The sequence below is a fragment of the Zea mays genome, chromosome 4 (genome assembly GCF_902167145.1).
Source record: "Zea mays cultivar B73 chromosome 4, Zm-B73-REFERENCE-NAM-5.0, whole genome shotgun sequence".
Taxonomy (NCBI): Eukaryota; Viridiplantae; Streptophyta; class Magnoliopsida; order Poales; family Poaceae; genus Zea; species Zea mays.
The window spans coordinates 243,900,300-243,914,328 of NC_050099.1; positions in this window are offsets into that span (position 1 = coordinate 243,900,300).

Here is a 14,029-nt window from a genome sequence, read left to right on the forward strand (position 1 = left end):
AATTGACAAAACGCCGCCAAGAGCTTCGGCCCAAAAAACACGAGCGGCTGCAGAGGGAGCAGATATTGAAATTGCACCTTCGGAGGCAGCAGCCGCCGAAGTTACCTCAGCTGAAGATTTGAATTTAGAGAGCACAATTGAACATATTGACCAAATGCTGCTAGACATGGCTGCAGAAGAAGCTGCTACTGCTGCCGGAGAGACTGTGACCGTGGCGTCAAAGAAAGGAAAAGAAATTGCTGACGAAGCTTCAGAAAACGAAGCCTTCGCGTTCCAAAACTTAGTTGGAGAACATCTAACAAAAGCTGAAATAGAAGAGCTTAAAGAGTATGCCCAATCCTGTGGATACAAACCTGGGGCACTCCTCTTTGGAGGCGTTGATGATGAGAAATTAGAGTGTATTCGGGACCAAACAGGGGCCAAAGTTATTAGTACTCTGTCCAAGAGTATTGGATTCCCGAAGCTAGAAGCAGATATCAGCCGCTACCGACGACAACATGTCGTTGGTAGTTTGTTTTACTCCAACTTCAAGGTAAATGACTTGTCCCTTAACTTTTATTGCTTCTAATAAAAACATTTCTGACGAAGGTTGTGTTTGTGTAGAGTATGCTTTTGAGCAAAGCCTTGCAAATGCAGCAAGATCTTGAAGATAAAAAGCATGAAGTTATAATTGGAAATTTGGAAAACAAAATAAAGGAGCAATCAGATGCTTTTGAGAAAAAGAACTTTGAACTCCAGGCAGCCGAAGGTTTACTGGCGGAAGCTGAAGCAAAAATATCAGAACTGAACACGAAGCTTCTCCGCCAGTCTGAGCAGTTCAAACAAGAAAAACAAGATCTCAATGCAAAACTTGAAGCCGAAGCTCAGCAAAATTCGGATTTGAGAAAACTACTGACAAATCTTCAAGAAAAATGCCTAGAATTTAGCAACAAGTGCATTCAGCGACTAAGAAAGATTTTTCATTCAGTTGGAGCTAGCAGCGAAAAATTTACCCCCTCAGCTGAAGATCTACCAAAAACCTTCGAACATATTGAGGGGGAGATTGACGAGCTCGACGAAGTCATAGCTGGGCATGGTGACTTCTGTGCCTGGGTGGCTTCTCGAGGGACTGCTGCAGCCTTTATGAAGGCTGGCTGTGATCATGGGAAAATTGTCAATAGGCCAAATTTTACTTTGTCACCATCAATCCTGGATGACATCCCTGATCTCGCCCGAAGCATCTCGAATCGATTTATAAAAATGATATGGACAAAAGGTGGTCGAGAGAAAGCTGGAGACGAAGCTCGTAGCCACCTTGATCCAGTAAGAAATCATACCTTGTGCTTACCTTTTCCTGTAAACTTGATTCTGACTTCCAACGACCTTATTCATGTAGGATGACAAAGCCGAAGCTGATGATCAAAAATAACGCCGAAGCCGAAGCTCCTTGGAGATTTAGATAATAGACTGCAGACAGTACTTGAAAAACTTTTGAGATAACTTTTGCAAATGTAAACAAAACTTTCATGTATGCTGTTCATACCTTGTAATATATCCTTAACCTTTCACTGATGTATAAGAAATGCTTTGATGTGGACGAAATTTCCTTTTTTGAGCCGAAGGCGAAAAAACACCTTCCCTTCTTTTCGTACGCAACGAAGCATAGAAAACAACATTTTCCTTTTTTCCGGAGCTCTCCATATAAAACAACATTTTCCTTTTTTCCGGAGCTCTCCTTCATATAAAACAACATTTTCCTTTTCTCTGAAGCTCTCCTTCATAGAAATTTTTCCCTTTCTTTTTTTCTCTTCTTGCCGAAGCAACCATTTTATGCGATGAAGATGATTATCCTACATATGCCTAGATGAATGTTTATGAATGCAAATGCTATGATGTAATGTGATGTGAAAATGAATGGCCAAACACGTACCCGAAGCCATATTCATAACCATTATTTTCTTAAAAACAATCACACTTCAGCTCTGCATTCCCTTAGGAACGACTTTGGAGCTTCTTCGCCTTTACTTTTGGCGGAATCAGCGTTGACTTTTTGCTGTAAGCTCTGCATTCCCTTAGGAACGTCTTTGGAGCTTCTTCGCCTTTTACTTAGGCGGTATAAGCTCTGCATTCCCTTAGGAACGTCTTTGGAGCTTCTTCGCCTTTTACTTAGGCGGTATAAGCTCTGCATTCCCTTAGGAACGTCTTTGGAGCTTCTTCGTTTTTTACTTTTTGGCACTCGATGGTGCACTCTCAGCTTTTACATTTACATTCTTTGGGGGATTTTGCTCTTATAAGACTAAAAAAGGAAATTACATATGCTGGCCCCATTAAAAACCTTTCTCCCCCTTCGGAAAGGAAAAGGGTGCCATGAAAGAAAAAATAAAAATGTGAAAAATTACATCGAATTATACATAATATCGCCGAAGCTCATCCGCATTCCAAGACCTAGGAATGTCATTGCCGTTCATATCTTTCAGTCTGTATGAACCGGGTCTTGACGAAGATGCTACTAAGAAAGGCCCGTCCCATTTCAACTGCAATTTGCCCACTGTTTCCGGGTTGGCCACCCTCCGAAGCACCAAGTGCCCTGGCTCAATATTTTTTAGCCGAACCTTTCTATCCCGCCATTTGACTGTTTCAGCTTGATATTTATTGATATTCTCCACGGCTTGTAGTCTGATCCCTTCTAAAGCATCTTTTTCTACAGAATAAGCAGCTTCGGAACCTGATTCTGCCGAAGCTACTATCCTTATTGATCCGGCTTTAGCTTCCTCTGGAGTTATTGCTTCGTCACCGAATAACAACTTAAATGGAGTGAAGCCTGTAGACCTTGACGTTGTCGTGTTGTGGCTCCACACCACTTTGGTTAGCTGATCTGGCCATTTTCCTCTAGGTTGATTGAAGATTAGCTTCATTATTCCTGTCATTATAATGCCGTTGGCTCTTTCAACGAGTCCATTTGACTCCGGGTGCCTGACTGATGCAAAATGGATCTTCGTACCAATTTGGTCACAGAAATCCCTGAAAGCTTCAGAGTCAAACTGTGTTCCATTGTCCACAGTGATAGCCTTTGGCACCCCGAAACGACAAACAATATTCTGCCAGAAAAACTTTTGGACGGTAGCCGAAGTTATTGTGGCTAAAGGCTTCGCCTCAATCCATTTAGAAAAATATTCCACAGCTACCACAACATATCTCAGGTTCCCTTGGGCCGGTGGTAACGGACCTAACAAGTCAAGGCCCCACCTTTGCAATGGCCAAGTGGGTTGTATGAGCTGTGTCAAGGACGAAGGTTGTTTTTGATCTCTTGCACATTTCTGACAACCTTCGCACTTTTGAACCAATTCTGCTGCATCCGAAGCTGCCTTCGGCCAATAAAATCCTTGACGGAAAATTTTTCCAAGTAACGGCCTAGATCCGATGTGAGATCCACACAGGCCTGCATGTATTTCTTTCATTAACTCTATACCTTCGGTTCTGGATAAGCATTTGAGCAACGGAGCACAAACTCCATGTTTGTACAACTCCCCTTCTATCATGACATATGGACGAGCTCTTGCCTCTATTCTCTTGTTATAAGCTTCGTCATCTGAAAGAAATTTACCCTGAAGGTAAGAGATGATCTCAGTTCTCCAATCTTCGCTAAAAACAGGAGATATATTAAGAACTGCTCTTTCAAGGAGTTCCACCGAAGGTGCTTTTATTGTTTCAAAGAACACATCCGAAGGTAAAGGCAGCCCCTGTGCTGCTGACTTAGCTAGCAGATCAGCATGCTCATTTTGTCCTCGAGGGATATTCTTGACAGAAAACCCTTCGAAGGAAGCTTCGACTCTTCGAACCATATCCAGATATTTTTCAAGCTTCGGATCCTTAACCTTACAACTTTTGTCAATATGACCCGAAACAACCTGGGAATCAGTTTTAAGTATGGCCCTTCTGATTCCCATTGCTTTTAACTTCCGAAGACCTAAAATCAATGCTTCGTACTCAGCAATGTTATTTGTGCAATTAAAATCAAGTTTTGCCGCATAACAGGTTTTGACTTTGGAAGGTGAAACCAACACAGCAGCCGCTCCTGCTCCGAAGGTTCCCCAAGATCCATCACAAAACACTATCCAGGCTTCGTTGTCTTTATTTGTTTCCTCCTCCTGAGCCCCTGGTGTCCAATCAGCAATAAAGTCTGCCAGTGCCTGCGACTGAATCGAAGATCTATGAACATATTCAATACAAAATTCATTGAGCTCTGCAGCCCATTTTCCAATCCTTCCAGTAGCTTCTCTGTTCCTCATAATATCCTTCAGAGGTTGTGATGAAGGAACAATTATGTTGTAAGCTTGGAAATAGTGCCGAAGCTTCCTGGAGGCCATCAAGACAACATACAGTATCTTCTCCAACTCTGTATAATTTTTCTTTGATAAACTAAGGACCTCGGAAACAAAATATATTGGGGCCTGCCTTTTGACTTGACCATCAAGCTTCTCCTGAACAAGCGCTGCACTTACCGCTGAGTGCGAAGCTGCCACATATAACAATAAAGGAGCCCCTGGCATTGGTGGAGTCAATGTTGTTAGATCTATCAAATACTGTTTCAGTTCTTCGAAAGCCTTCTGCTGGATTGGTCCCCATTGAAAGACTTCGGCTGACTTCAGCACTTCGAAGAATGGTAAATTTCTCTCTGCCGATCTGGATATGAATCTATTAAGAGATGCCAACCTTCCTGTCAATCTTTGAGCCCCCTTCTTTGTAGTTGGTGGCTCCATCCGAAGTATAGCTTCAATTTTACTTGGATTGGCTTCAATTCCCTTTGTTGAAACCAAGCATCCAAGAAATTTCCCCTTCTTCACTCCGAAGACACATTTTTCTGGATTTAACTTTAAGCCAGCTTGCCTGAAACTGGCGAAGGTCTCCTGCAGATCAGCAATATGATTCTCCTGCTTCGTGCTTTTGATAATGATGTCATCAACATAAGTTAACACATTTCTGCCTATTTGAGATTGAAGAACCTTCGCAGTCATTCGGCTGAAACTTCCTCCAGCGTTTTTGAGCCCCTCAGGCATCCGAAGATAGCAATATGTGCCACTTGGAGTGATGAAGCTAGTCTTCGGCTCATCTTCCTTCTTCATCCAAATTTGGTGATAGCCTGAATAGCAGTCTAACAGACTCATGAGCTCTGACGAAGCTGCTGCATCAACTAAAGAGTCTATCCTTGGTAGTGGGAATTCATCCTTCGGACAAGCCTTGTTAAGATCTGTAAAATCGATGCACATTCGCCACTTGCCATTGGCCTTTTTTACCATAACAGTGTTAGCCAGCCATTCTGGGTACTTCACTTCTCTAATAACTCCTGCACTGAGGAGTCTTTTGACTTCGTTGCGAGCACCTTCGGCCTTATCATCTGACATTTTCCGAAGCCTTTGCTTTCTAGGTCTGAAGGATGGATCGACATTGAGCGAGTGCTCAATAACATCCCTATTAACTCCGCATAGATCATTGGCTGACCATGCAAAAACATCTTTGTTATTGAACAAAAACCTTATCAAGGTTTTTTCCTGCTCTTCGGATAGTTGAGAGCCTAACAGCACCTTCTGCTCTGCTATGTCCTCACATAAGAGCATAGGCTTCGGCTGATCTGCTGAAGCTACTTTCTCCCTTCTGAATTTGTACTGTTCACAAGCTTCGGCTCCATCTATATTATGGATTGCTTTTGAGTCAGTCCAGTTACCTTCGGCCCTTCTTGCGGCTTCCTGACTTCCATGGATAGCAATGGGTCCCTGATCCGAAGGTATCTTCATGCAAAGATAAGCAGGATGAAGGATTGCTTCGAAGGCATTAAGAGTACCACGACCAATAATTGCATTGTAAGGATATTCCATGTCAACAATGTCAAACACAACTTGCTCAGTTCTAGTGTTGTTGATGAATCCGAAGGTCACTGACATGGTGATCTTGCCCAGTGCTACAATCTGTCTTCCTCCGAAGCCACAGAGAGGGTGTGTAGCATCATGAATCTTATCTTCTGGCTCTTGCATTTGTCTGAAGGCTTTAGCAAATATGATGTCAGCTGCACTGCCTGTGTCAACCAAGACATTGTGGACCAGAAATCCTTTGATAACACAAGAGATAACCATGGCATCGTTGTGTGGGTAATCTTTGAGCTGAAGGTCCTCTTGGGAGAAGGTAATAGGAATGTGAGACCATCTTGTCTTGATGAAGGGTCCTTGCACCCCAACATGCTGTACCCTTCTCTGTGCTTCCTTCTTCTGTTTCTTGTTAGCTGGCTCTGAGGACGAGCCACCTGTGATCGGTAGCACCAGCTTCGGGTCCGAAGCAGCTCCAGCTTGGTCGTTGAACGAAGCCATCAGCTCAAAAAGTGGAAGTGAGTTCACCGGAGGTGGGCGCCAATGTTGGGGACTTGTTCTCAAATGCTATGAATTAAGAACAAGGCAACATAAAATGTTAAATGATACTGTCCTTCGTCCGTGAAGCATTATTCCTTTGAGGATAATGGGTCTAGGACGAAGGTTGATAAAAGTCTTATTACGAAGTTGAGCTTCCGTAATAAACTCTCAATAAACATTGTAAGATAATACAAAATAAAAGGTGTAAAACGGATAAATGTTTCACAGATACATTATATCATATTCATTTAATACATTGAATCATTAAATACAATAATACCTATGCCTTGACAAAGGTTGTATTCCGAGAGATGCGATTGCAAAAATCAGGATGCGTGAACAGTAACGGAATACTGTTCACTATTTATAGGCACAGGACGCAGCCTGTGAGGAATTACAAGTATGCCCCTTATAAAAACTTACAACATTGACTCAGACATTTATGGACTAAAAGGTCATTCTATCTTTAAGTCGGTTTGCAATGCCGAAGCTTTACGAAGAGGAACCTTCGGCTATCTTATACAAACAGCTTCATCCAAGGATCGCTTCTCTCTATAAGACCTTCGGCGACGAAGCATGGACCCAACAATATTTATGAAGCAAATTAACCATTAAATACGATTTTTTTTCTATGCATGCAATTCATTTTCTTTCATTGCACATTATTTTCATCATAAATTCGTGCGCATGCAGCTGGTAACAGATTTTTACGCAGTATATGAAAGGGAAATGTGCCTTTGGGCCATTTCTAAGTATTTTGGTGATTGAGTGTCAACACAAGTGCTTAAATGTAAATCAATGCCCATGGATGAACAAAGTGCAAATCTTCAACAAAGGTATGTTTCTAAGTCTTAGTACATTGGTTTTGTGTACTAATATATTTGTCTAAGTGTTAGAAACAGAAAGAAGAAGAGAAGAGAAGACTTGGCTGTGTGCAGCCAAGGGGATGTTTCGGTCTGGGGCACCGGACTGTCCGGTGGTGCACCGGACAGTGTCCGGTGGTGCACCGGACAGTGTCCGGTGCACCAGGCTGCCTCGGCCGAAGAGGCCACTCTCGGGTTTTTCTCCGGCGACTTCGGCTAAAATTCACCGGACTGTCCGGTGTGCACCGGACTGTCCGGTGAGCCAACGGTCGGCCGGGCCAACGGTCGGCCGCGCGATCGCCGCGCGACACGTGGCCGAGCCAACGGTCGGAAGGAAGCACCGGACTGTCCGGTGTGCACCGGACTGTCCGGTGCGCCAGATCTGCAGTGGTCGGCAACGGTCGGCTGCGCCTGTTAAGGAAAGAAATCGGGCACCGGACAGTGTCCGGTGTGCACCGGACTGTCCGGTGCGCCCGACGACAGAAGGCAAGGATAGCCTTCCAGATGTGCTCTCAACGGCTCCTAGCTGCCTTGGGGCTATAAAAGGGACCCCTAGGCGCATGGAGGAGACACCCAAGCATTCCTTGAGCACTCCTGATCACTCACACATCAATCTCGCGCACTTGTTCGACATTCTAGTGATTTGAGCTCTGTTCTAGTGTGATAGTCTTTTGAGCTCAAGTCTGGGTCTTGTGTATGCGTATTCGCTGTGATCTTTGTGTCGTGTGTGAGTTGCTAATCCCTCCCTTGCTCTGTGATTCTCTGTGAACATCTTTTGTAAGGGCGAGAGGCTCCAAGTTGTGGAGATTCCTCGCAAACGGGATTGAGAAAAGAAAAGCAAGAACACCGTGGTATTCAAGTTGATCATTGGATCACTTGAGAGGAGTTGAGTGCAACTCTCGTCCGTTGGGACGCCACAACGTGGAGTAGGCAAGTTTTGTACTTGGCCGAACCACGGGATAACCACTGTGTCATCTCTGTGATTGGATTCTTGTGCTTATTGTGTTTTGACTCCTCTCTAGCCACTTGGCCATAATTGTGCTAACACTTAACAAGTTTTTGTGGCTTAAGTTTTGAAGTTTTACAGGATCACCTATTCACCCCCCCCTCTAGGTGCTCTCAATTGGTATCGGAGCCGTTCTCTTCAAGAAAGGGACTAACCGCCCGAAGAGATGGATCCTAAGGGGAAGGGAATTGTGATCAACGACAAGGAGAAGGAGTCCTTCGTCAACGAGCCAAGGGATGACAAGTCCAATGACTCGGGCTCGGGCCACAAGCGAAAAGATGGGAAGAAGAAGAAGACAAGACGCATCAAGGAGATCGTCTACTACGACAGCGATGAGTCCTCTTCTTCCCAAAAGGACGACGACCACGACAAACAAAGGAAACCAGTTAATTCTAACTTTTCTTTTGACTACTCTCGTATTCCGCAAAGTTCAAATTCACAATTGCTTTCTATTCCACTCGGCAAGCCCCCACACTTTGATGGGGAGGACTACGGATTTTGGAGCCACAAAATGCGTAGTCACCTATTCTCTCTCCATCCTAGCATATGGGAGATTGTAGATAGTGGAATGCACTTTAATAGTTCGGATAGTCCTATATTCATTAATGAGCAAATCCATAAGAATGCACAAGCTACTACTGTTCTTCTAGCCTCATTGTGCAGGGATGAATATAATAAAGTGAGTGGCTTGGATAACGCCAAGCAAATCTGGGATACCCTCAAGATCTCTCATGAGGGAAATGACGCTACCTTGCTCACCAAAATGGAGTTGGTGGAGGGCGAGCTTGGACGGTTCGCGATGATAAGGGGCGAGGAGCCAACTCAGACATACAACCGGCTCAAGACCCTTATCAACAAAATAAGGAGCTACGGAAGCACGCGATGGACGGACCACGACGTCGTCCGACTAATGCTCAGGTCCTTTACCGTTCTTGATCCTCATTTGGTGAATAATATTCGTGAGAATCCCAGGTACACCAAAATGTCGCCCGAAGAAGTCCTAGGAAAATTCGTCAGCGGGCGAATGATGATCAAGGAGGCAAGGTATGTGGACGACGCCTTAAATGGACCGATCAACGAGCCGCAACCTTTTGCTCTCAAAGCCACAGGGAACAAGGAGGCGCTACCCAGCAAGGTGGCGCAAATTGAGGCGGCCGGTCTTAATGAAGAAGAAATGGCCCTCATTATCAAGAGATTCAAGACGGTGCTAAAGGGTCGCAATGGACAGCCGAGCAAGACTAAGACCAAGGGGAAGCGATCATGCTTCAAATGCGGTAAGCTTGGTCATTTTATTGCTAACTGTCCCGATAATGATAGTGACCAGGAAAAGGGAAACAAGAGGGAAAAGAAGAAGCATTACAAGAAGGCAAAGGGCGAGGCGCATCTAGGCAAGGAGTGGGACTCGGATTGCTCCTCGTCCGACTCCGACAATGAAGGACTCGCCGCCACCGCCTTCAACAAATCAACCCTCTTCCCCAACGAGCGTCACACATGCCTTATGGCAAGGGAGAAGAAGGTATGTACTCGCAACTCTGCCTATGCTTCTTCAAGTGAGGACGAATCTAGTGATGAGGATGAAGTAGATTATTCATGTTTGTTCAAGGGCTTAGATAGATCTAAGATAGACAAAATTAATGAATTAATTGATGCCTTGAATGAAAAGAATATACTTTTAGAAAAGCAAGAGGATTTGTTGTATGAAGAGCATGATAAATTTGTTGAGGCACAAAAATCCTATACTTTAGAAGTTAAAAGAAATGAAATGCTTTCTTTTGAACTATCTACTTGTCATGAAACCATTTCTACTTTGAAAGGTGTCAACAATGATTTAAATGCTAAATTAGAAGTAGCAAATAAATCCAATTCTTGTGTAGAACATGTTGAAATTTGTACTAGGTGTAAAGATTTTGACATTGATGCTTGTAGTGAACACCTAGTTTCAATTTCCAAGCTTAATGATGAACTGGCTAGTCTTAATGCTCAACTTAAGACTAGCAAGAATGATTTTGATAAGCTAAAATTTGCAAGGGATGCCTACACAATTGGTAGACACCCCTCAATTAAGGATGGACTTGGCTTCAAGAGAGAAGCTAAGAACTTAACAAGCCATAAGGCTCCCATTCCCGCCAAGGAGAAAGGGAAGGCCCCTATGGCTAGTAATGTGCAAAAGAACCATGCTTTTATGTACTATGATAGGAGATATTCTAGAAATGCTTTTAGAGGTCATGATGTGTTTGATTCACATGCTTATGACTCTTATGCTATGACTGCTTCTAGTTCTCATGTTATGCATGGTAGAAATATGTCTAGGAGAAATGCTATTCATCATGTGCCTAGAAAGAATGTTATTCATGCTCCTAGGAAAGTAGTGAATGAACCTTCTACAATTTATTGTGCTTTGAATACTTCATTTGCAATTTGTAGAAAGGATAGAAAAGTAATTGCTAGGAAGTTAGGGGCAAAATGCAAAGGTGATAAAACTTGCATTTGGGTCCCTAAGGAAATTGTGACTAACCTTGTAGGACCCAACAAGAGTTGGGTACCTAAGTCCCAAGCCTAAATTTGCCTTGCAGGTTTATGCATCCGGGGGTTCAAGCTGGATTATCGACAGCGGATGCACAAACCATATGACGGGGGAGAAGAAGATGTTCACCTCCTACGTCAAGAATAAAGATTCCCAAGATTCAATTATATTCGGTGATGGGAATCAAGGCAAGATAAAAGGTTTAGGTAAAATTGCAATTTCTAATGAGCACTCCATATCTAATGTGTTTTTAGTTGAGTCTCTTGGATATAATCTGCTATCTGTGAGTCAATTATGTCATATGGGGTATAATTGTCTATTTACAAATGTAGATGTGTCTGTCTTTAGAAGAAGTGATGGTTCACTAGCTTTTAAGGGTGTATTAGACGGCAAACTTTATTTAGTTGATTTTGCAAAAGAAGAGGCCGGTCTAGATGCATGCTTAATAGCTAAGACTAGCATGGGCTGGCTATGGCATCGCCGCTTAGCACATGTGGGGATGAAGAACCTTCACAAGCTTCTAAAGGGAGAACACGTGATAGGTCTAACTAATGTTCAATTCGAAAAAGATAGACCTTGTGCAGCTTGTCAAGCAGGGAAACAGGTGGGAGGCTCTCATCACACCAAAAATGTGATGACGACATCAAGACCCTTGGAGATGCTGCATATGGACCTTTTTGGACCCGTCGCCTATCTGAGCATAGGAGGAAGTAAGTATGGTTTAGTTATTGTTGATGACTTTTCCCGCTTCACTTGGGTGTTCTTTTTGCAGGATAAGTCTGAAACCCAAGGGACCCTCAAGCGCTTCCTCAGGAGAGCTCAAAATGAGTTTGAGCTCAAAGTGAAGAAGATAAGGAGCGACAACGGATCCGAGTTCAAGAACCTTCAAGTGGAGGAGTTCCTTGAAGAGGAAGGGATCAAGCACGAGTTCTCCGCTCCCTACACACCACAGCAAAATGGTGTGGTAGAGAGGAAGAACAGGACGCTCATCGATATGGCGAGGACGATGCTAGGAGAGTTCAAGACCCCCGAGTGCTTTTGGACGGAAGCCGTTAACACTGCTTGCCACGCCATCAACAGGGTCTACCTTCATCGCCTCCTCAAGAAGACGTCGTATGAGCTACTAACCGGTAACAAACCCAATGTATCGTACTTTCGTGTATTTGGGAGTAAATGCTACATTCTAGTGAAGAAGGGTAGAAATTCTAAGTTTGCTCCCAAAGCTGTAGAAGGGTTTTTATTAGGTTATGACTCAAATACAAAGGCGTATAGAGTCTTCAACAAATCATCGGGTTTGGTTGAAGTCTCTAGCGACGTTGTATTTGATGAGACTAATGGCTCTCCAAGAGAGCAAGTTGTTGATTGTGATGATGTAGATGAAGAAGATGTTCCGATGGCCGCTATACGCACCATGGCGATTGGAGAAGTGCGGCCACAGGAACGAGATGAACGAGATCAACCTTCTTCCTCAACTATGGTGCAACTCCCAACCGAAGATGACAAACAGGTACCTCAAGTGGAGGCGCTTGATCAAGGGGGAGCACAAGGTGATCAAATGATGGAGGAAGAAGCGCAACCGGCACCTCCAACCCAAGTTCGAGCGATGATTCAAAGGGATCATCCCGTCGATCAAATTCTGGGTGACATTAGCAAGGGAGTAACTACTCGATCTCGATTAGTTAATTTTTGTGAGCATTACTCCTTTGTCTCTTCTATTGAGCCTTTCAGGGTAGAGGAGGCCTTGCTAGATCCGGATTGGGTATTGGCCATGCAGGAGGAGCTCAACAACTTCAAGCACAATGAAGTTTGGACACTGGTGCCTCGTCCGAAGCAAAATGTTGTGGGAACCAAGTGGGTGTTCCGCAACAAACAGGACGAGCACGGAGTGGTGACGAGAAACAAGGCTCGACTTGTGGCAAAAGGTTATGCCCAAGTCGCAGGTTTGGATTTCGAGGAGACTTTTTGCTCCTGTGGCTAGGCTAGAATCAATTCGTATCTTGCTAGCATATGCCGCTCACCATTCTTTCAGGTTGTTCCAAATGGATGTGAAGAGCGCTTTCCTCAACGGGCCAATCAAGGAGGAGGTGTACGTGGAGCAACCCCCTGGCTTCGAGGATGAACGGTACCCCGACCACGTGTGTAAGCTCTCTAAGGCGCTCTATGGACTTAAGCAAGCCCCAAGAGCATGGTATGAATGCCTTAGAGATTTCTTAATTGCTAATGCTTTCAAGGTTGGGAAAGCCGATCCAACTCTTTTTACAAAGACATGTGATGGTGATTTGTTTGTGTGCCAAATTTATGTCGACGACATAATATTTGGTTCAACTAACCAAAAGTCTTGTGAAGAGTTTAGCAGGGTGATGACGCAGAAATTCGAGATGTCGATGATGGGCGAGTTGAACTACTTCCTTGGGTTCCAAGTAAAGCAACTCAAGGACGGCACCTTCATCTCCCAAACGAAGTACACGCAAGATCTACTAAAGCGGTTTGGGATGAAGGACGCCAAGCCTGCAAAGACGCCGATGGGAACCGACGGACACACCGACCTCAACAAAGGAGGTAAGTCCGTTGATCAAAAAGCATACCGGTCAATGATAGGATCTTTACTTTATTTATGTGCTAGTAGACCGGATATTATGCTTAGTGTATGCATGTGTGCTAGATTTCAATCCGATCCTAAGGAATGTCACTTAGTGGCGGTGAAGCGAATTCTTAGATATTTGGTTGCTACGCCTTGCTTCGGGCTCTGGTATCCAAAGGGGTCTACCTTTGACTTAGTTGGATACTCAGACTCCGACTATGCTGGATGTAAGGTCGATAGGAAGAGTACATCGGGGACGTGCCAATTCTTAGGAAGGTCCCTGGTGTCATGGAACTCTAAGAAACAAACATCCGTTGCCCTATCCACCGCTGAGGCCGAGTATGTTGCCGCAGGACAGTGTTGCGCGCAACTACTTTGGATGAGGCAAACCCTCAGGGACTTTGGCTACAATCTGAGCAAAGTCCCACTCCTATGTGATAATGAGAGTGCTATCCGCATGGCGGAAAATCCTGTTGAACACAGCCGCACAAAACACATAGACATCCGGCATCACTTTTTGAGAGACCACCAGCAAAAGGGAGATATCGAAGTGTTTCATGTTAGCACCGAGAACCAGCTAGCCGATATCTTTACCAAGCCTCTAGATGAGAAGACCTTTTGCAGGCTGCGTAGTGAGCTAAATGTCTTAGATTCGCGGAACTTGGATTGAATTGTAGC